At 42.6% G+C, this 23997-nt stretch overlaps 1 protein-coding gene and 1 long non-coding RNA gene across 4 annotated transcripts in view; one reads left to right on the forward strand and one right to left on the reverse strand.

Moving 5' to 3' along the window:
• The window catches only part of Srgap2 (SLIT-ROBO Rho GTPase activating protein 2), a 239592-nt gene that overhangs the window by 181655 nt on the left and 33940 nt on the right, over nucleotides 1–23997 (reverse strand). The gene's annotated exons all lie outside the window — the stretch shown is intronic.
• On the forward strand, nucleotides 7059–9040 carry LOC125359338. The gene is made up of 2 exons (XR_007212537.1): nucleotides 7059–8717; nucleotides 8936–9040. It is a non-coding gene; the product is annotated as an uncharacterized LOC125359338 (long non-coding RNA).

A 23997-nucleotide genomic window follows, 5' to 3' on the forward strand; every position in this document is an offset into this window, starting at 1 on the left:
TCAGACTTCTTGAGCAAAGGGCCTTAAGTAGGTTTCATTATTAAAATTTCCAAAGGTTTTATTATTAAAATAAGCCTGCGATAGAGCACTGTGCCTCCATGGGGCAGTCACACTAATGATTCTTGAGTTATGAAGGGCTGTCGGTCTCAGCACCAATGTTTCACTCCTGAATATCAGTAATTGGGAATTTATCAACCAATAAGACCAACCAACGTTCTTAGAATGAAGACTAATAATCTCCTTCTTAGGAGCATAGGCAGATCTGTTCAACCCTTTAAAAAAAGCTGCCTTTGTTCATTGAGGCATTGCTCATAATAGCAGATACTGGAAGCAGCTCATCTTTATCTGAAAAGGACTGGTTCAACAAACAGTAGCAGCTAGCCACACAATGGAATACTACACAGCTGGATAAAAGAATGAGATGAAACCATTTTCTCTGTATCAACATAGAAAGATCCACAATTTTAAAAACAGGTTAGATAATATGCTACCTTTTGTGCGAAAGCCTAGGGGAGAAAAAGGAATGTGTGTTTATAGTTACGTTTACATAAAGGAACAGTGTACAGACATGTAAGACATTACCGAGTATCATACAATAAAAATCAGAGGGTCTACCAGAACTGGGGTAGAAATTATATTTTTTGATAAATTTTTCAAAAGAATTTCTTTTGTGATTGTTTGGTTTTATCTTTGAGACAAGGACTTGCTGTTATAGTCTAGGCTGGCCTGGAACTCACAATCCTCCTGCTTTAGCCTCCCAAGTTCCGGGATTCTAGTCATGCAACAACCTGGTTGTTTTTTAATCTTTATTTAATGTGTTGGGGGGAGGTGTGGGAGAGAGTATGGAGAGCCTATCTCTGCAACACTTGGGACCAGATGATCAAGCTTCAGACTTCTTACCTGGGCCTACCAGAAGACACTAGCTGCAGGAGCCAAAGAACCAACGAGACTATCTCGTTAAGGAAAAAGAAACTGATACACATATGATCCCTAATATTTCAACATGTCAAAGGAAGTGGAGGGCAAATGGATGGAAAGGAGGAGGGCAGGCAAACAGTCATTATACGTGTGTGAAAATGGAACCACATAACTGGAGGGGAGGGATAGCACTGAGAAACACAGAGGAAAACAACGGAAGGGGTGACACTGGTTAACATGTATTATACTTAAAAACTGACCTGTTGAACTGAAACCCTTCTGCACAACTACTTAAAGATAATAATTTACAAACACATATATTACATATATCTAACAGAGAGAAAAGAAAATTTGAAGAGGCTATGGTAAGTGTAAGTTAGCTTGGCCTTCTAAAGGTATACCAACAGCAGGTGAGTGACTCTGTGGTTAAAGGTGTGGGGACAGCGAGGGAGCAGGGAAGACAGTGGTCCTCTCTATTATCCTTGGGATGGGTTTTTTTGTTTGTTTGTTTTTTGCCAGTCCTGGGGCTTGAACACAGGGCCTGAGCACTGTCCCTGGCTTCTTTTTGCTCAAGGCTAGCACTCTACCTCTTGAGCCACAGCACCACTTCCAGCTTTTTCTGTATTATGTGGTAGTGAGGAATTGAACCCAGGGCTTCATGCATGCTAGACAAGCACTCTACCACTGAGTCACATTCCCAGCCCCATCCTTGGGTTTTTATAATGGACTTTTGTAGAGAGAAGAGTTATGTCCAAGTCTAGGATTACTTCTACCTCAAGGCCACTTTCAACACAAGTGCTTCATTATGAGTCATTTCCGTTGTTCCCCTGCCCCCAGACAGGAAGACAAGACAGAAAAGGAAAGGGGCAGCTTTGTTCAGGTTTCCTTGGGGGGGGGGGGGTATCTAGCCTTGTAGGTTAAGAGAAATAGCATTAAAATAAGTAAAATTAAGCTACCTGTGTAATCTTGAAGCCAAGAGAATTCTTGCTGCAACAAAATGACCTATACACAGCCTCAAGCAGATAGAGCAAAACGGGAGAACCTGAGGCAAAGTGAAAAGGTCAAAAGTATTCCAATGTTAGAAGAAGCCCCAGAGCCGCCCCAGTGATGTCACTTAAGAAAAAGGAGAACATCACTCTACGTACAGCAAGCCCTCCTCCAAGCCCACCAGCCTCTGCAGAAAAGCCGTTCTGTAATCATGGGATGGATGGCCAAATTGACACAAACTGACCAAAGATCTAGGTTAGATTCACCTCTCTAAATCCAGACTATACAGGAAAGAAAGGTCCTGTGGGGTCCTGTCCTGCCCTCTTTGTCACATATTCTGTTTGGGGAAATCTTCATTGACTGGTAACTGGAATTCCTGTCACCATGTGCTACAATTGGGGCTGCTGAACTCCAGACCTGGCTTCTCCACCTGGATGGCCTCAGTCCAAAATGGAATTCTTCCTTCCTGGAGACATATGCTCTTCTAGCTGCAATTTCCTTTCTCAGCTGGTGGCATTGCCATGCACCACAACCCAAGCCAAAAAACTGAAAGGTCCCCCAATCAAGCTCCTCATATGTCTCATCCTTAGTGTTTTATTCCTCAACCCCCACCCTTTCTTTCTCCCTTCCTTTCTTCCCACACCCCCCCCTTCTTTCTCCCTCTTCCTTGATGGTTTCACATTTATAGCTTTCAAAGAAAGATGGGGAAAGAGAATATTAGTTATACTCTGAGAGGATCTAGAAAGAGAAAAATACAGGGAACGTAGAAGAACAAAATCCAGTAGCCCCAAATCTACTCTCCCAACCTACAACCTGTCCCAATTTCTATTCAACAATAGCAATGTGACTTTTTGCAGCCTAAAAATCTCTCAGAGCCTTAGTTCCCCTTTATTTTCACAGGCACCACCTTATTCAGCTTTCTCCTCATTCATTCAGCCATACTCAATGGGTATAGATCATAGCTAGGTCCTCTTAAACCACAGAAAAGCAGGACAGTCCCTGCTTCCCTGCTGACAGCATAATACCTAATTATTTCTCATGCAAAACATCCAGATACACTTAGGTCTTCTATCGTTCATTCTCTACATCACACCCAGAGTGTCTCCTCAAAACTTAAGTTGGGTCATTTAATTTAGGCATAGGTAAACATGATCAACAAAGGTCAGATAGTAAATATTTTAGGTTTCTGGAGCAGATATTCTCTGTCACAGCTACTCAACACTTGTAATATAAAAAGAACCACATATAATATGTAAGCCAGTGGGCATGATTGTCCAACGTGGCTTAAAGAAATAGTCAGCAGGCCAGATAGGTCAAATGGACTGTGGTTTGCTGACCTCGGTTTAATTAAATGTAGTACTTTTTACTCCACTGGAAGAACTCCAAACTCCTTCCCACAGCCCACAAGGCCCTCCAACCTTGTGTGACTACCATTCATTAGCACATGTTCCACTGTACTCCAGACACCATGAATTTTAGGAGAGTCAAACACTGTACCCCATCCATTCTCATCTCAGGGACCTCTACACATAGTTTCTGTCCCCCTTGTCCCCCAATCAAGATTGTTCTTCCCCAGATCTCAGTCACTTTGGCTTATCTCAGTCACTTCCCTTGCTGGCCACTCTAGAAGTCAGCACCCCAACCCCAAGACCCAAACATTCTGACTCCCATAGTTGTACTTATTTTCTTCAAATTGCTATTGCTATCTTAAAAGCAGCACTTGGATGTTGGGTGTATACAATCTCTGACCATTTTACCTCTCCCTCAAGTGCAGAGACTGATTTGTTCACACCAGGTTCCCAGCATCTAGGACTGCGCCTGACAGAAGGGCTCATCATGAGTCTCTGTTTTTTATCTTACCCACTCCAAACCCACTGGTCCCTTGACTATCACCAGTCATCTTTCTACAATGCAAATAGATTGTGTCATTCTTCTACATAAAATACTTTCATGGTTCCCACTATGGCTTTAGGTGGCAAGGCAAATGGGTCTACTTACACCTTGTGACTTTGGTCCATTGGTGGTCAATGGATATAGAATAAAATCAACCACAATGGAATTCCTAGTCCAAAGGTCAGTGTGAATGTGATCATTCAATAACAAACATAAAGATCTTTACACAGATTTATTTCTTTGGAAGCAACCTGGGTAAGGGATAGAGGTTCATCACCAAATCTGACTTTGGATTTTGTCAGCTAGACTCTACCTGGCAGGTAGCCACTCACCATTTTCTAAAAGAATGCTGGGCAGTAGCAGGGAGAGAAGTCATATAAATTTGTCCAAGCTGCTTCCTGTAAGCTGCTCTGGTACAACAGATAGGGAAGGAGACATAACACTTCGGCCTAAATGCACTTTGGCCTAAAATTTAGAGGTTCTCCATGGATTTGAAGTATTTGCAATGTACCTATCATCTATTAGCAAAGAAAATCAAATGCTGGCTATTTTGCTATATAAAATAACCCAAGGGGTTTGGGGAATTTCTTCGGAACTGCCTCCTCAATAGAATGGAAATTGTTACTTGTAGAAGAATCTCCATTAGCCCTTTGAAATCCTTCGACATTCATTAGGGTCATGGAGTTTTTACCTAATTCAGTCTGATGGGTACGAGAGCAGTCTTCCTTGGGAATAGAGTCCCAGATTGTTCAGCTGACTAGTGAGAAGGGAATTTGTTACTTGAAATCAAAGGAAATGAAAGGAGGCCAACCTAAAATGTCACTGCTCCTTTTCTAGGGTGGGAGCAGAGTCCCAGAGTCATTACCTTTCCATGACCTCCTTACTTATGTCCAAAAGCTTCGAGATTGAGTGCAGCCATCTAGATTCTTTCCTAATGCAACCAAATCTGCCTTAGCAAAGCTTCTGCTGAGCCATCTCCAGACTCCAGAAATGATAGGCTACAAATTACTGGGTCTCCTGTTTGTTATAATGGAGTGTAAGCTGGCACAGTCCTGACTCACTACTGTACATGCTACCATGTGCTAGCTGATGTGAAGCTGAGTAAAGGACTGCTGGAAGCACAAACAAAAAAGAGCTGGACCAGGATTCATTCCCTCTTTGTCTAGTTCCCTCCTACTTATCTATTGATGCAATCACAACACTGGAGCCTGACTTGTAAGGCTCCTAGACTTTCCTCTAATGCTTACAACTCTTCCATACTCAGTATTTCCATGTAAAGAAGCTAAACACACTACACAAAAACATCAAAATGATTAACCTCATACACAGAATTTCTGGAGATCCACAAGCCACTCAAAGACTAACTGATGTACCAAAAATCTCCTCAGTTTGAAACCATGTAAAAATCTTGTCAAGGTTCCATCTAGATCAACATGGGAGCCAAGTAGCAACCATCCAAACAGACCCTGCTGCCAAACCTCTTTACAAGACTGTCACCTCGTACTGGTCCACTCAAGAAAACCACAGCCCAGTATCTATCCTTAAGTCCCTTTGCCAATGGGACTGAGCCAGTGTATCCTACTTCCTGACTGGAAATCAATGGAACACTCTACTAAATACTACTGTGAAGAGGCTGGAACCCATGGATTAAAGGAGTAAAGATGGAGAACAAGTAGGCCAAGTACCTGCTGTGCCAAAAGCACACTACAACAGGTCCCTACCCCCCCACCCCCCCACCCTCGCCTGACCCTGGGTAAGTTTAGCTAGGCTGAAGGCATTACAGGTTCTCAAACTGAAACAAGAACTCAGAACCCAGGAAGGAGCTACAAGTCCTGAAAGACCAGATAAGTTGTTGATGAGGGAAGAGAGAATTTAATATAAATAGGATGCTTGTAGAACACAGGTTGCAAAAGGGAACAGAAGTTACCTAAGGCCCAGAAGAATCTTACTTACTAGAATTACTTACTAGAATTACTAGCATACATGAGGCAGAGTAAGTATTGTAAGTCAGAAAAACTTGGCCTCTGTGAGGGTAAGGCACAGCCCACACAGGACTACCAAAATTCAGCGAGCTTGGGGCAAAACTGTCACAATCAGAAAGACTGCACCTGGGATTCAAGTCCAAGATTCTCAGAGATGAACCTTTACAAAAGCAAGGCAGAAATCAAAGTACAATGGAGTTTGATGTCTAAAGGATATGAAGAGGGCTTAGAACATGACTCAAATGGTAGAGTACCTGCCTAGCAAGCACAAGACTCCGGGCTCAAACCCCAGTACCAGCACCACCAAAAAAAAAAAAAAAAAATACAGCGTCAGCCAAGGATGATGGCACATACCTATAATCCTAGCATTCAGGAGGTAGAGGCAGAAGGTTAATGAGTTCAAAGCCAGACCAGGTTACATATCAAGACCCTGCCTCCACAAGTAAAATGGCTGTGCACTCAACTAACAAGGACACTAACCTGAGACTATATTGTTGCACGGCAAGAAAACAGAGAAGCCCCATTCTGAGAGATCGAATCAGAAGTGCTTATTAGAGCACCGGCAGTCTACAGATAGACTCCTGTCTCAAAGATCTGCAGACCAGAACAGAGCCAGCACATACCACTTAAAGACAAAAACTACATGCTTGTGGGGGGGGGGGGGGCGTAGGAACCAAGCCTTAGCAGCCTTAACAAAGGCTAGATACGGATAATTTATTCACAATAAAAGTGTTATACATAAGCAGAGCCAGGAGATCAATAAGGGGCAATAAGGATCCCAATTATCTAGAGGGAGCATGAGTTTCCTGAAACTCAACAACTCATAACCTCTAGAGTGCTCAGAAAGTCCACATCTTCTATTAATTTCTATCAAGATGCCAAGATAATGTTACTTAGCTCCAGTATCCATATTTCAACATGCACATCAAATGCATAATGATCTGGGTAATCATGGGTCTCACCTCTAGCACCACTAAATTAATTAATTAATTTATTTATTTAATCAAAATAATTATAAGCCCATGTGATAGTCACGCAAAGAAATTACTTGGTCATTAACTCATTATTCTGAAAATTAACTTAAAAGGGGAAGAAGGTGCAAAAGTGAAATTAGATATTTATCCAAATCTTTCCTTAGAAAAATAAATGTTTAGGAATGGAGGTTTGGAGCAAATGAAACAAAGTTGTTAGTAACTATTTCATCTGTCTGTTGTGTACATAGAGATTCATTATATTTACTTTGTATATATTTAAACACCTCCTTTCCATGTTCCAGCCAAAAATCAAAATTAAAAAAAAACAAAACACCAACCCTAGAACCTAAGCTATGTAGCATAGGACATAGGAACGCCTCTGACTACTGGGGAGCCTGGACTAGGAAGGTCACGTGTGCCCTAATGGGCTGAGCCAACTGATGGGTTACAGGAAGCTAACAAACGGCAGAGGCACTTCCTTTGGATTCTCTGCTGCCAGGTAGCATGGCTTTCTAGAGTGTAGCTCTAAACTTGCCTCTAGAACTTACTTTTCATTCATAATTGGCTCAGGTACTGTAGAAGGGTCTGGTCTTGAAAATGGAGCCCTTCGGTAAATTTAACCCAGAGGGAGTAAGGAAATCAAAAGCACGTGGAAAGGTGGTCAGGGCCAATAGAGAAGTATGCATAGTTAAGAAACATCACATTGAATCCTGTAGTCCACTACTTCATCAAAGCAACAACAAAAGACCTCATCATGCCCCCAGTTCACCTCCATCCATCCATATCTAAAGAGCTGCTCTTAACAGACCAACTGCAGATAGCAGTTGGACAGACACCAGGCCGCAAGAGTTCAGTCTAGCCGCCCCTCCTCCAGCCACCACTCCAGTAACCAGCTGGGAAAGTGTTCAGAAAACCCGCATCCTGACACATCACTGCCAGACAACTTAAACAGCAAAGAACGAAACACAGAACGAAGTGCCACGAAGCTGGCTGCCAGGAAGTTTTGTAGGGACAATGAGTAGAAGAAAAGCAGATCCCTTTGGGGTGGGCCAAGGGCTTTGGTTCTTTGAAATGCAGAATCCACCCACCCCTGGGACTGCAGAGTGCAGAGGCTAGTTGTCTGCTTCCATCCCCTCAAAGACAAATGAGCGGGCGGGCTGGCCAGAAAGCCACTCAGGCATCATTCTTTAAAGAACCTTTGCAGGGTCAAAGAGGAACGGGTCTATAGGTGATGTGTATCCCCTGCAGATTCTGGGGATAGTATCAGAATCACTTTCCAGATGTGTTTAACACTTTGTGGTCACTTATATTCCTGCCACTGGCCATCAGGGCCTTGCCCATTTAAACTAATGCCAGTTCTGGCTACCCCTATTCCCCTGGATCTAGTTACCCTTAGTTGAGACCATCATCTTTATGCTTTCAGAGTCCTCAAAAAAGAGCTTCTCGCCTGCTCTTCCAAGATAAGCAAGAGCGTCTGCCCAAGAAGTGACAAAAAGAGAAGGGGGTGCAAGTGGAGGTGGAGGGTGGGGAGGAGGGTGAGAAAGAATAATAACTAGGAAAGTTCTCCTGTTGAGAACTCACACTTATTTCCAGAGCTGGTTAATATCTTTGTGCTTGTATCTAAATAAAGTGCCAGTTTTAAACTGCTACTGAAAAACAAAATTAGAAAGCAGGCCTAAATCTAACAGCATATCTTTAAAGATAAAAATAAGAATTGGTGGAAATTCCACTTTCTGGATACTTACCCTACAGGTTTAAAAGTAGCCTCTGCCTACAAGGATCAAGGTAGAACCTAAGTCAGAATCTAGCACAATCTCCACAACCAAAAACATCAGGGTGCCTTGAGATTGCTTCCCTAACTTTTCCATAGAAAATCTACAGAACCAAGATGGGGGAACGGGGTCATCTCCAATCCAGTTGTTTGAGTTCAGCAATTCAAGGTTTGTCCTGTTCAGATCAAGAGGTCCTACAAGGGCTGGGAATATGGCCTAGTGGCAAGAGTGCTTGCCTCCTACACATGAAGCTCTCAGTTCAATTCCCCAGCACCACATATATGGAAAACGGCCAGAAGGGGCACTGTGGCTCAGGTGGCAGAGTGCTAGCCTTGAGCGGGAAGAAGCCAGGGACAGTGCTCAGGCTGAGTCCAAGGCCCAGGACTGGCCAAAAAAAAAAAAAAAGAAGGTCCTACAAAAGATAGAGACTAGAGCTAAGAAGCACCCAAAGAGTAACCTCATAAAACTTAGGAGGTATAAAAAAGGAGAAGTCCACTGTCTCTCTGAAACTCAACTCCCTCAGCCTAAAAAAGAAATCATTAGTCAGGTACCAGTGGAGCAAAGCCAGCCAGGGCAAAAAAAATCCATGAGCCTCCTATCTCCAATTAACCACTTTTTTAAAAAAGCCAGAAATGGAGGTGTGGCTCAAGTGATAGAGTACTAGGTGTGTAAAAAATAAAGCTCAGGGACAGTGTCTAGATCCTAAATTCAAGCCCTTTGGACATCTCTTCCCACCCACCCCCACCAAAAAAGGAGGAGGAGGAGAAGGAGGAGGAGGAAGAGAAAAGAAGAAAAAAGAAAGGAGAAAAAAAAAAGAAGAAGAAATTATCTGTAAACAAAGGAAGTTGCTAAAGCTAGGACTTCTTGATTAGGCTTAAGACACAGACCTAAATTTTTCTGGCCTTTATTTTGTACAACTAATGTAAGACAACTAACCAAAGCCAACTGAAGCTCTGTCTGGTTGTGGTACACAAAACGTTAACAATGTCCCTTGCTTACAACAATGTCTATCTGGAAGTCAACATCCACCCTAGAATACAGATCAGATCTAAACTGGAGAGATGTTCCCATGAACTTTGCATGAGTGAAACAAGATGCCGTAAAAACATGGGTTTTCTGCATGATTGGTATTATCATAGAGGCTACAGGGAATGGAATTAAATATGACACCTTCTTCATGTGTGATCAAAGTATCTCCTAAACCCTAAATGGGGCACCTTGTGTCACAAACCAGATGGCAAGAAATTAAATAAAGTTCACTCTTCTTTTATGTCACCCCAATTATATCTTGGACAGTTCACAAACATACTCCAACAAATGCTGGAAAAGAGTCTTTAAAAAGACTCCTTGCTCACATCATCCTGTTGAACAAAAGACCCCAGGCACTTACAAAGAGGATGGAGATGAGCCAGTTTCATGAGACATGCTGCATGGGGCGAAGTGACTGTCCCAAAGCGACCACTCTCCACCCTCTGACAAGTGAACAGACAAGCTACACACACATGCCTGAAATATGGAAGGAAGTTCATCAAGAAAATGAACAGTTGGTGAGATCAAGGCTTCTAGCCCAAAGGGCTTGCAGCTGGTCTGGCCATTCATCAAAAAAAAAATCTGAATTTAAATGGAAGACACAATCGACTGTGACATGTAATACAACAACTGGAGTGGCAAAGGCTCAGGATTTTTGTTTTCGTTTTCATTTCCTTTCAACCCTACACATCTTCTGCCAGTGAAATGGTGGGCGTGCCTGTGGTGATCCTGGCACATCCCGGGTAGCTCCCATTCACACCAGTCAACCTCATCATCCATCTATAGTAACATGAAATGTCCAGAGCAAAGCTCCTGTTTAGAGCCTGGAGAGCAAGGGTTGAATCTCAAAACCTATGAATTCCCTTACCCAGGGGACTTAATGCAGGAAAGACAACGTTAGTAGCCTGATTTCAGACTAGCCCTAACCAGAGCATTATGCCTTTGGATTAATTCTCCCTTCTCTGGACTTTCTAATTCTCACGTCAAATCACAAGAGAAGACCAACTGGTCTCCTAGATTCCTTCATTGACTTTTTAACTAAAAAGGGAAACCAATAAAGATAAAACTGGGGCTTACATCCAGTAAAAGAGCTTTTGGGGATTTTACTAAGAAAAGGTCGATTCCACATTGACTGTGCCTTCTGTGCACTACCATACAGATGTGCTGCACCGCTGGTCCGAGACGCCTTCCACTGGGGACATTTATGGGTCAGTCATCAGGTGGTTCATCCACTCAACCAAAACATACTAACTAAGCACCTCACAGGCATGCAATAGAGTAGAACAAAAGGGACAAAATCCTCTCCCTTAGACATCTTGCATTTATTGTTTTTCTCAACACTGGAGTTTGAACTCCAGGCCTTGTGCTCCAAATATTCTACTTCTTGAGCCAACCCTCAGCCTTCTTTTTTAGGTTATCAACAGGGTATCACTTTTTACTAGGGCTGACCCTGGACTGCCATAATCCTCCTACTCATGCCTTTGTGTGGCTTTGATTACAGGCTTGAATCAACACACCTAAAATGTTTGTTAAGATAGGTCACTCTAATTTTTTGCCCCAGCAGGCCCCAACCATTAATCCTCCTTATCTCCAGTGTGGGATTATAGGTATACACCTGGCCCAGGAGATTATTCTAATCAAGGTAGAATCAGATATTAATCAAATAGGAAATATGGGTGGGAGTGCATCTTACAGAGTAGGTCAGGAAGATTTCATTGATAAGATGACTTTTGAGCAGAGGTCCAAGATAGTGGGGAGTGAGCTATGCACAAGCCAGGGGAAGAATGTTGCAGGTCCAGGGAACAGCAGGGCCTGTCTGACAGGACTGGGTCAAGCATGCCTGGCATGTTAAAGAAAACAAAATGAGCCCAGTGTTAATGAAGGGGGGGGAAGAGAAATAAGAAGCAAAGTCATTTGGGTAGTAGGGGCCAGACCACGTACGGAATGCAAAGCCACTGGGAGGGGGGGTTCCGAACAGAGGAAGAAAACTGTGAATTCCATCTTAAGAGAACTGCTTGAGCTGTCCTGTTGAAGGTACATTGGAAGGGCAAGAAGGGCAGCAAAGTCACATCAGAAAGCTACTGTGATAAGCCTGGTGAGGGAGGGCAGCTGGACACCGGGTAACAGCATGGAGGAGCAATGAACAGCAGTCAGCACCTGCAACACACAGTGAAAGGTGTCAACAGAACCTTGGAAAATTCTGCTGCAGCATCTAATGAAGCTGACACACTATTCCAACCTCCACTGTAAGATCCTGAGATGTGAGGATGTTTATGAGTAACGCTATGTTTATGAATAATGTTATTACAATAAGTAAGGAATAACAAAAGCCCCAAAGCTGTGCTATTTCTACAGGGGAGGCCAATAGGCTCTTCTGGAATGTGTTCCACTTCCTTGATAAAGTTGAAAACAGGAATTTCTAGATTCTTTTCCTAATAAGCACTGCTCAGAGAAAAGTAACAACTCCCTGCAGATGCTCCTCTGTCAAGGTAAGTCTTCAGAGTTCCAAGGATCTTGACCCACGGAGTTTGACAATGTGCAAAGTATTGGCACAGAAAACGCAACACAGGGGAAGAAATAACAATAAAGATGTGCTATAAACTACATTCTGGCAACCGTTTTCTCAGCTAAGTCATTGATCATCTTGAAGGGCTAAATTAAAACTCAACATTAATCAGACAGTAGGTGTGAAAAAACATCTTACTTACCAAAGTAGAAAGAGGAGGAAGAAGGATAAGACATGCTAGGTGGATGAGAACAAATTACATTGTAAGGAAAGCTGCAACATTTGGGAGACCCAGTCCTAGACGGATAATCAGCTGAGTTGGAAATCATCTGATGTGACCTCGATCTAATTACCTAACTTCTGTGCCTCTGTCTCCCATCTGTGCCAGAGCCTCCCACTCACTGTAAAGGATAGAAATGATTTCAGACCCCTCCTATCTTACCAGGGATGTTATAAAGCTGAGATCATGTCTCTGGAAACTCAAGGGGTCCCCTGGAGAAAGATACTCCACAAACAGAGGACATGATCTTTAGGAAGGTAATTAATAATCAGACTGCTTCTGGAAACACCCCGACAGTATGGAAGCGCTTTTCCCCCAGGAATTATTTGGCTTCAGAGCTGGGCAACCAACTATGCTCCTATAAAATGCAAACTCAGGGTTGGGGCAAGCCTCTTTGCAGATAGTATCAGGAACCTTGTGGTGCTGTATTATGTGAATATAATAACTACACTCAGATGCTTAATAAACATGTACTGATGCTTTTGAATGACCAGTATCCTCAGCGAAATAACCACGTTGTTGCCTATTTAGCAAAAGACATGGCAAGTGAGGTTATACAGCAAAAGGCTTTGGGCAAGTTCCTACCTCAATTTCCACCTAACAATATTGAGGATTAAAGGAGGGAACATATAAAATTCTTTGGGCACTGCCCTGAGCTTACAGAAGGAACAAAATAAATGCTGAAGCCCTCTTTCCTCCCAGGGTTCTGCTTAATAGAGAGTAGTGTGCTAATCCTTTAATCACAGATCCAGGAAAAAAATAAAACAGTAAAGGTTCACCCATAAATAACTTATCTGCCTTTATTCCCTTATAGCACCTCGACCAGAGCAAACAGGCCAAACTTTAATTAGGATCACACCACAACCTGTCCCAGGTAAGCCGGGCTCATAAAGTCTAGACAATTAGAAAGAGACTGGTTTTTAATAGTCTACTCTATCCCAGTGCAGTCAATGACAGAAGCAGACCCAGTCTTTTGTCCCAGCTTCCCAAAGAAATCCATTAGCCAGGCACACAGGGCTCCACTGGGTGTGGGGTCAGAGGCTTTCTATTCCGGCCATTGTGGTCTAAGAATAGACCTCCCACACACAGGGCAAATGGACTCACAGGGATTGTGCTCATCTACTATCCATATTACCATCTGAGGGCTATTTAAAGTACAGGGCCGAAAAGCCCCCTCTGAGCAGGAGGAACAGCAAAGGGAAACAGACAGACAGGGTGTGTTTTTAATTCAGTTCTTCTACAACTTATAAATATACTGCAATTTGTACGGCCCCAGTTTGGGCCCCAAGATCCCGAGATACACACCTGTCCTCACCAGCTCAGATATCTCCCTTGGCTCCTTATCAACACTGAGCAAGGAGTGTCAAGCTCATCTTACAAATGGAACCACAGGAAGCATGGAGGGACAGGTTTGCACACTGCTAAGTTCATTGCTAATAACAGAAACAGATGAAGCTGCCTGGATACCTCTACACGCTAGGCCCTTCCCACCTTCCTCCTAGTCACAAGCCCCCTTTGAGATAACCAGATAGATGTTTTGTTCACACTTTACAACAAGAATACTAAAGCTCTGGGAGATTAAGCAATTTACTTTTGTGATACAGATTACATACAGGACAGCCAGGATTTGAACCTACATCACTCTAATGCTACAGCTTGTCATTTGTGAGTTTGGTTGTAGTTAGACCATGCTTGTCTTTCTCTTGGTTTTTTACTGCTAACTTAAGAATACAAGGAACCTAATCTAAAACCATAATTTAAGCATGAGGTCCCATACCTTATCACTGATGTCATTAGTTTTGAGCAAAGAGAATTAAGTAGTCCAAGACTAACATCAGAGTCTCTAGGGACAGAAACCAGACCATAATTCCAATTAGTTAGACAAAACAGATTGATTCCACATCAAAGGAATCTTTTCTAGAAAAGACCAGGAGACCCTGATCCTCGGACAAAACTTCATCTCATCGTTTCTCCTCCCCTGACACCCCTACACTTCAGTTGGCTCCCTATCCAGTTTTCCCTTGGTATCAGCAGGGAATTGGTTCCTGAACCCTCCATGGATACCAAAATCTAGGAATTCTCAAGTCGTTTATGTAAAAATGGTATATTTGTATATAATTTGCTACATTCTCCCATATACTTGTGTGTGTGTATGTGTGTGTGTGTGTGTGTGTGTGTGTGTGCGCGCGCGCGCGCGCCCCCATCTTGGGGCTAGAACTCAGGACCTGAGCACTCTCCTTGAGCTTTTTTTGCTTAAGGATAGGGCTCTATCATTTGAGCCACAGCTCCATTTCTGGCCTTCTGGTGGATAATTGGAGATAAGAGTCCTACAGACTTTCTTGCCTGGGCTGGCTCTGAACCACAACCCTCAGATCTCAGCCTCCTGATGGGCTAGGCTTATAGGGATAAGCCACAGTACCCATTTTCCCCTACATACTTTTAATCACTTCTAAATTACTTATAATATCTAATGTAATATAAGTGACTCATAAAGAGTTATTCTACTACTTAAGAAATAATGGGAAGAAAAAAAGTTGTACAGGTTTAGTATAGACTCAGCCATCACAGGCCTAACTACATAGCATAGAAGGCAAACAATCTCCAACAATGAGTACTGGAGAGATGGGATCTATGAAATGGTAAGAACTACGGGGTGGGGGGGCCGGGGGGGGGACCTGCTATGTAGTCAAGCCTGGCCTTCAACTCACAATCCTCCTGCCTTAGCCTCCTGAGTGCTAGAATTGTAAGTATGTATTACCATGTCAGCTTCCCACTTAAATTTGATATGTAGATGATGGAGTCTTCAGATGCAGAACCCAAAAACTTGAAAAGCTGCTCTATTTTGAATCCCCACTTAAGACTGATCTAGCATCTTGTCATCACCAGACCAAAAGCAAGTTCTGGAGACTATCAATGGAAAGATTGTATTGTGCAAAGCCGCTACTTTGACCGGTCTCTTTGCTATATACTTTTTGTTACATATCAAATTTCCCAGAACATATGCAAGTGACAACTCTGAGCCTTACCAGGTTCGACAAAACTGATGACAATTTGCCAAATCAGGGAAAGGTCAGTTCTCTCATCCTCTTAATTCTATGTCTCTTATAGAAAGTTAACTACATTGATATCCCTTAAATCACAGACAACAGTTGAGGGGTGAAGGGAGATCTTTCTCTCTCTCTCTCTCTCTCTCTCTCTCACACACACACACACACACACACACCACGTTACTAGCAATGATAAACCAGAAAATAAGCATAATGCAGTCTAAACCAAGCTGGACATGTCCTCACAACCCCTTGGAAATGACTTTACAAAAGACTGAGCACCTCATTTAACTCAGTGCTGAAATAGAAAGGAATAGGGCTTCATAGGAGCTCCTAGTCGTAGCCCCATGCTTTTCCAGGTCTCAAGGGCCCGATTCTAACATGGTTTCAGTGGAGAAGCTGATAACAACTGGTGATCCATCTTCTACCTTGGCCTTTGTCTTACCTGAGGAGTCTAACCCGCAACTGCAGTGGCACATGGTATAACTGGCAGAAAGCAATGGGGATCTGGGCTTGCTAAAGCACATGGCTAACAGAATGTTAACCAAGTAAACTGCTTTCAAGTCTATAATCAGAGTTTTCCCTATATTCATTTTTCACAATTTTTAACCAAATCAAGGCAGAAGGTGAAAGGAGGCTCCAAGTTTCCACAACTACTCTTAAAGAAGAAAGCATTTTTCTAAGAGGAGGTGCCCTGGCTATAAGATATTTTGGAGCAGTAAAATAGACTTCACGTTCAGAATAAGAAAAACATTAAAAAGGAAATGAGGCTGTCTTTTTTTCCACTTAGAGAAATGAGGAAGTGGGACAGGGTGTGATGGTACATACCTATAATTCCAGCTGCTCAGGAGGCTAGAGGAGGAGAATCTCAAGCTCACAGCCAGCTTGGCGACTTAGAGAAACTCTGTTCTCAAAATGAAATTAAAAAGGACTGGGGATATAGGTCAGTGGTAGTGCACTTGCCTAGCATACACGAGGTCTTGCATTCCATTCCCCAAACCAGCTAGGGAATAAAGGGGGCAAGGTCAGAAAAACAAAACAAAACCAAACAAAAAATATATACAGGCTTGGTCCGTTTCAGGAAACATGCTCGGAGGTAATGTCACAATACAAGGCCCCCTTGATGAAATCCATCTCATCTCAGATTCTAATTAAAGATATGTCCTTTTAAACTGTTGACACATAGCTGTTTTAGTACTAAATAATAAACACACAGGACAGGAGCTCAATGTATGTTTACCTTACTTAACTCAGGTTAAGTTCAAAATAAAGATCATTTAGCAATAGTGGTAGTGACAACATAGATCTGACTAAAACCATCCCATCCTAATCCTGTGGAAAACGTTACCTGGGTATATTACTCCCTATCAATTACCCCATCAGACAGGGACCATCAGTCCACTTTCCAGACACTAATATATTCAAACCAATTAGTAGTAGTCACTGAGCAACCAGAAGTGGCCGACAATTTCTAAAGGCTCACCACTGAGTTTCTAGAAGAGCATCAGGCACTTCTAATTCTGCCTTTAAAGGCCAATCAAGCTCAAACTTAAATGCTGAAGTCTGATCAACCCAAGAGTTCCTAAGTTGGTGTATAAGGTTTAGTGAGTCAGCCAAGCCATGCCACCCCTTTCTTTGTCAGAATCTGAGCCTCTCAAGCATGCGAAAAGCTGCTCTATCAATGGACCCAGATGGTCTGTATGGAAGAAGTAAGCCACGTGCAAAGTCCACTTCTTGAGACCTGATCACTCTTTCTCTCCACCCCTCTTAGAATAGAAAGACCTCCCTCCCCTTCTCCATCTCAGTCTGGGAGGATGAGATTTCTCTACCAAAACAGGAAGGTCTGGAGGACATAGCAGCTGTCATGAGTTTCCCTATGACTTGAAGACTCTTGGCTCTAGCTTGGGACAGTCAGAGTCCACATGGAGTCCACATTCCGAAGCATCTTGTTTCCTGTTCCCTAAGTCAGAGCCCAGCTAAGAATAGCACTCCATTCATGCTACTGCACTCACATCCTCATTTGCTGTTTTCTCTTACATATGCACAAAACCCTGTTCTTGTACCTTCTGCAAGGTAAATGGAAATATTTTTCGTTGTTGTTGTTATTGTTTTTAATGCGCACAGAGTAAGCAGCAGTTTTACTCCTGTCCAGTCTACTGAAAGGCACTATCTAAAGGAATTCCACTCAGGGCTGAGTGTCACAGGAGTTACACAGGTCCCTCAATGATGCTCCAAATACAACTGCACACTCGGAGGATAACCTTGTACCTACCCAGAACTTCATCTCCATGCAAATCCTGAACCTACGGGACCATAAGTCTGCAAAACTGCCTTTTTACCAGAACAAACGTTGCAAAATCATCTGCAAAATGGTAATCTCATGTCTTAGCCTAATAGAATCATTCATTCTACAGGGATATTCTCATTCCTGGCCCTTACAGTCTACAGGAGAACAGGGAGATGAACAAGTAAATACAACAAATTTGGAAAACTGCTGCTCCATGAGCCGGTATAAAATCAGAACCCTGTACATAACACAACTATAGCATTTCTTACACTGAAATGTGCCTGGTTATTTACATATGGATCTCACTGGTGATGTTACACTTAGGGGCATGAACTACATTCTCTGAAATGCCGGGCACCCAGCAACGTTCTAGAAATAGTGTTAAATGATGATTGTTGAATGACTAAATGACTCTTAAAGCCTACAGGGGGCTCTTTGCAAAATGAGGTAAGCAGCAGTGTTTCTGTGAAAAGCTTTAAGGATCATTCAGACTAGACTAATAATTACAAAACTAAAAAGAAAATAGCAGACTCCTGATTACAGAACTACAAAGAAAAGCAGAAGAGGGGGAGCACTACGAGTACAATTTCAGACATTAAGTCTGAATTACAGACTAAGGTGTGCCTCTATTTCGAAGTATGGCAGCATCTTTTTCTCTCAACATAACATCTTTTTAATTTCAGTTGATTTCCTTAAGTTAATTAGTATATAACTATTAACAGCAAAAATGAAAAGGTGTTCAGTGAATTAAAGCAAAGGAGACACACACAAATCACATTTCATAAAAAGTGCCAATGGAGAAGGTTTCTATGGTGGGGGGGGGGAGGAAGTACTGGGGTTTGGACTCAGGTCAGGGTCTTGGCACTTGCTGGTCAATGCACCCACTTTTGTTTAGTTATTTTTCAGAGAAGGTTCGAATTTTTGCCTGGGCAGGCCTGGACCACAATCCTCTTCTTTACTCCTATTTAAGCCTTCTAGGCAGCTGGAAAATTACGGGTATGAGCTGTCTCTCTCAGCTAGAACCAGTTATCTTTTATGAGTCTAAAGCAGCAAAAGAAAAATATTAATTTACATAGCCCCCAAAATAGGTAATTAAATAGGGTCAAGATGAGGAAGGAGATCACATTAGCTGCTGGATAGTCAGAGCTAAACACACAGACATAGACATACACACATACACATACCCCACACAACCCACACACAAGTCCATAAAACCCTCCTAGACTTAAAAAAAAAAGTCACTTTAAACCCATAGAGCAATCATTCCTAAAGGAAAAGAGCAGGCAGAAAACTAACCTCACTAAAGTCATATTTCAAAGTTGAATATTTCAATGTAGATTCAAGAAGTCTTCCCTGCCCTTCAAATAAAGCTTTGCAGAAGGGCCAGCATAGATCTCTTCCTGATAGGAAATCCTTTATCCACACATTAACTTCGAAAGAGACTGGCCAGAGCCCCACGCTGCTTTGCAAGTAGAGGAAGTCTTTATCCTAATGAATTGATCTCATCAATTGAACTGCACATTTGATCCCAAGACCCTCGGTGGGCCTAATCACCCTGGGGAGGCCCTGAAGTGAGGCCATCCCCAGAGTGGCCCATTTCATCACAGCCACTAGCAGACAGGAAAAGGCCACTGGGGAGATGCTGGTTTTATGATGTAAAATCACAGGAAGCCACAGTGAGTTGCTCTCCTCAAATACAGAATCCCTACTTCTATCCGGCAGAGCCAGTCAGGGGCAGCAAAGGCAGAAGGGAAAAGGAAATGTCCCTTCACAAGCCACCAATCGAATGCCTACAGTTAATAGCTCCTTGTCTTTTCAAAACCCATTTCAGTTTATTTATTTCCCAAGGAATTCAAGAGGTGACTATGGCCAAGGATTAAGGACCAGTTCAGAAGCCATGTGGGAGCAGAGACACTAGAAGCAGTTCCTGGGTCTCAGCTTCTAGGACATATGCAATCCTATACCATGTTTCTTGGAGCCTCATGTTCCTACCCAACATGGGGATAGAAATACTCATCTCACAACGCTGATGTAGATCATTTTCATAAAAGTTGAGGCCAGAGGTTTGGGGGAGGGTTATATGACTTCATTCTGTCTCAGGGAAGCAGAAACCAGACACGGCCAGATACAGCTAGACGGGACCAACTTGTGCTTGTGTGCGTGGCTGGGATGCTGTTTTTTGGGAAGCCAGCTCCATGAGTGAAGGCCACACTTGAGGAGGCTCCCACAGTGATGGGCGCAGCATATCTTCACAGACATAATCAAAACGCCCTGTACAATCATCTCCCCACCTGACTTGGACAACTTTATCCAGCTCAGAATAAAACTGTCCAAAACAGTCAATATCTTTCTTTTCAAGGAACAGAAAGGAACCCAGGAAATACACAGAGCATTAATTTCCCACCCTGTTGATTGAATTCTACACTTAGCCAGTCATGGTGGTTCATGCCTGTAATCCCAGCACCAGGAAAGCAGAATCAAGAGGGCCATGAGTTCAAAGCTAGCTTGGGCTACGTATACATAGCAAACAAAAGTGGAAAAACGGGCCACATAGCAGCATAAAATCCCCATTGAAAAGTACATCAGGAAATCTTCCATTTAACTTGGAAGTCTGGGTATCTTTAATTAAAATTAATTTAAAGCTAATCACGAAAGTGACTAATGTGCTTCTTTACTGAAGGGAGGGATGAAAGAAGGTAGGTAGCCTCTCTTCTTTTCATTGCTGTGTCCTCTCAACCTACAAAAAAAAAAAAAAAAAGGCAAGAGCCAGCCTTGCAGAATAACTATTTTTGCTGGCCCACAGGCATCTTGTTTGTTTGGTTAGGTTTTCACTCTTGTGCTGTCACCTTTCTTGACCAAGAGGCCCAAGGGCCAATACTTTTTTTAGATTGACTTATGGCTCTAAGAAATTTTGTGAAGACTGGATTTGTGGTATCTGCTGGATCCCCAAAGTGCAAAAGGCCAAAATACTTTTACTTCTCTCTTAAATTCAGCTTGGAACCAACCTCACACCAGCAGCTAGGAAAATTACTTCCATTGACATGCTCCCAAATGCAGCCCTTCCACCCTCTGTCCAGCTCCCAGCCCAGGCAGGGCCCTGGGACCCACACTGCTGTTTGTCTTGGCAGCAATAAACAGCTTGTTCACACACATCCAGACTACCAGAGCAACAGGAGTTTCATAAAGGCTCTCCAACAAGGGAGGGGCCTAAGGGAAAAAAAAGAAGGGGGTGGAAGGGAGAGACAAGCAGGGTCTAATGACCCCACAGTAGCTTGTTTTCACTGCCAGTTTGGCTTTACCTCCCACCTGCCAAAAGCTGATTTCAAATACTCTGAGCAGTGCCCAGTCACAAGGATCCTTTTCATTCTCTGGCATCAAGAGAGTGACTACCCTGACTCCAAGCAAACCCAAAGCAAGTGCCAGGATCTCCTTCTAGGTAGTCTCTAAGGGTAAGAGAGCTCTGTTCACCCTGCCAAGCAGAGGACACTCACCTCTTAAAATAAGAAGCAGCACTCTGAAACAAATTGTACTATTCAAAGATCATCCCTTGTCCCCCATTCTCACTGGCACCCAGAGATCCCTCATCTCTGGGAATGAGAAACGCAGGCTCCCTTGGCACGTCTTCTTACAGAGTCAGAAAGACAGATTACAAAGCAATAGGCACTTAGCACATGGCCTGGCACATAGTAAGCACCCAATAAATATTACTTCTTATTTTTATTATTCTAAGAAGAGGTACAGTTGTTATTAAAAAGCAGAACTTCCTAAAACACACTGCTCCAACCCAAGTGTAATAGCCACACACTCCATTTTCAGCTTCTCATGTAAACAGAAGGATTTCATGCAGCAAAAATTTTAAACAGGGGCTGGGGATATGGCCTAGTGGCAAGAGTGCTTGCTTCGTATACATGAGGCCCTGGGTTCAATTCCCCAGCACCACATATACAGAAAATGGCCAGAAGTGGCCCTGTGGCTCAAGTGGCAGAGTGCTAGCCTTGAGCAAAAAGAAGCCAGGGACAGTGCTCAGGCCCTGAGTCCAAGCCCCAGGACTGGCAAAAAAAAATTGGGGGGTATGAGGGACAAGGTAACAAACAGTACAAGAAATATATCCAATGCCTAACGTATGAAACTGTAACCTCTCTGTACATCAGTTTGATAATAAAAATTTGAAAAAAAAATTTAAACAATAAGTTCTTATATAGGTTTTGAGTACATCATAGGTAGTGATACACAACAAAGAAGCTGTTTGGCACCAATTACGTAAAAAGAGCTGCACTAAGTATGTGTCTGTGTATTTTAATTATGTATTAAATTGTTATATTAATTATGAGTACAAAAGTTATTTCCATGGAAAATAAGTTGAATGCCTTAAAAAGATTCAATGAGGAAAAGGTAAGAGCGATTAGTAAGAGAGGAGGAGCTTAAAAAATAGATGTAGCTAGTATAGCTGGGAGCTGGTGGGCTCACGCCTATAATCATAGCTACTCAGGAGGCTGAACCAGGAGGATCAAGGTTCAAGGCCAGTCTGTGAGACTCCATCTACAATATAACCAGCAATAAGTTAGGCTGGAGGCAAGGCTCAGGTGTAAACCAAGGAAGCAAACCAAGGAAGCATAAGTGTGAGGCCCTAAATTAAATTCCTAGTACCTCCACAAAATAAAATAATAAAAAACTTTTAAAAAAATGGAAGTATTCTGAAGTAAACTGAAAATGCCTAATATGGTGGTCCATGCCTATAATCCTCCTTTTAGTGCTGTATCTTCCCAATCTACACTGGAGGCAGAGGCAAAAGGATTTGGAGCTCAATGACTGCTTTGGCTATAAATAATGAGCTTGAGCTGGGCCTGGTCTACAGAGTGAGAAAGGAAAAGGTGAAAGAGAGAAGGTGAGGAAAGGAAGGGAGGGAGAAAAAGATGGGAGAGGGAGAGAAGGAAGGAGGGAGGGAGGGATCATACATAGATATGTTAAGGGTATGGTTTACAAAAGAAAAGTCAAAAGAACGTTACTTGAAGGACCCTCACTTCTTGGCCTGCATCAACAGATTGGTAGATGCACATATATTTATATATGTTTAAGTTAAAAAAGTATTCAAGATTGTTTCTATTGTCTTTTATTTGTTGTAGTTGTTGTTTTTAGTTCTATACTTTAACTCGATTTGGACTAACTGTCCAGCTACTGGCCCAATTACTTCCAATGTCTCCAATACATTTATTTACCTGTTTCTTAAGTTGACAGCAAAATGACGTTACATTCCTTTAGCCAAATCCAATTTAGGTAGCAGAGAATACTGACCTGGGATTTTATGAAATGGACAAAGAGTTCAAGTCCAGGTAAAACAATGAATTTTAACTATATTCCCAAAGACTAACATGCTAATACTTGTGAATTCAAGCTGTATATTGACTCCCTGCAGCCTGAAACATGGACAAGAGAAGACAAGTCCTAAGTTCCAACCTGGCTATCACTGGAAGGAGAAAATACCTCCATGGCCAGGTCGAAAAGCTCTAAATACCAGTTACCAAGGAGATCCCTTCCCAAGCCCCCTTCAGAGTGATTCTAATCGGGTTCTGCTGATCTGCATAGAATGCTGGATTTCTACCTGGCAAAACAAGATTCCCCGCGCTGAAATGGAGCCCATATCATTAGCTTCTCAGCAGAGCTTCCTGCCATCAGAACGCAGTCTGTCAGGGAAGGCAGCATAGGGCTGTGTCAAGGGGGTGTGCAGAGGCAGAAAGCCAAGTGGTAAAGGGGCCTTTGGAGGAGTTTCAGTCACCTGACAGTATCCTTAAAAGAGATCCTTCACATGTAGAGGATCCAGCTGGTAGAAGGGAGAAAAATCACTACCTGTCATTTTTTTTCCTTTAAAGCATGGCATTGATATGAAAAGAGGGAAAGGAACTGGGAAAGCCTGTATATGTGAAAAGCTGGGTTATTTTTACTCCCTGCCAACAGTGGCAAGGTAATTCTACAAGCATCATTTCACTTTCTCACTAGAAACAAAATAGAGTAAGTCAGTTAATGCCCTGCATTCTATACTTCCAACTCCAGAATCACTTGTGTTTTTTTTCTCCTCTCAAAATTAAATTGACTCTCACTGAATGGCACCCAAATGTGCTCTCAAAGGCAGATCCCAGAACGGATGAGCTTCTCAATGGGAGGATGAAGAGGCACTTTCCATTTCAATTTGGAGTTAGGAAAATAGTGGGTTTCATTTTCTTCATTAGGGATAGATCTAAATGACTTCCAAAATTCCTCTCCCTGCCAAACTCCATGATTCCAAAAGAACAAAGGAAATGAGGATGCAATTACAGCTGCTGAATTT

Source organism: Perognathus longimembris, chromosome 11 (assembly GCF_023159225.1).
Source record: "Perognathus longimembris pacificus isolate PPM17 chromosome 11, ASM2315922v1, whole genome shotgun sequence".
In the NCBI taxonomy this organism is placed as follows: domain Eukaryota; kingdom Metazoa; phylum Chordata; class Mammalia; order Rodentia; family Heteromyidae; genus Perognathus; species Perognathus longimembris.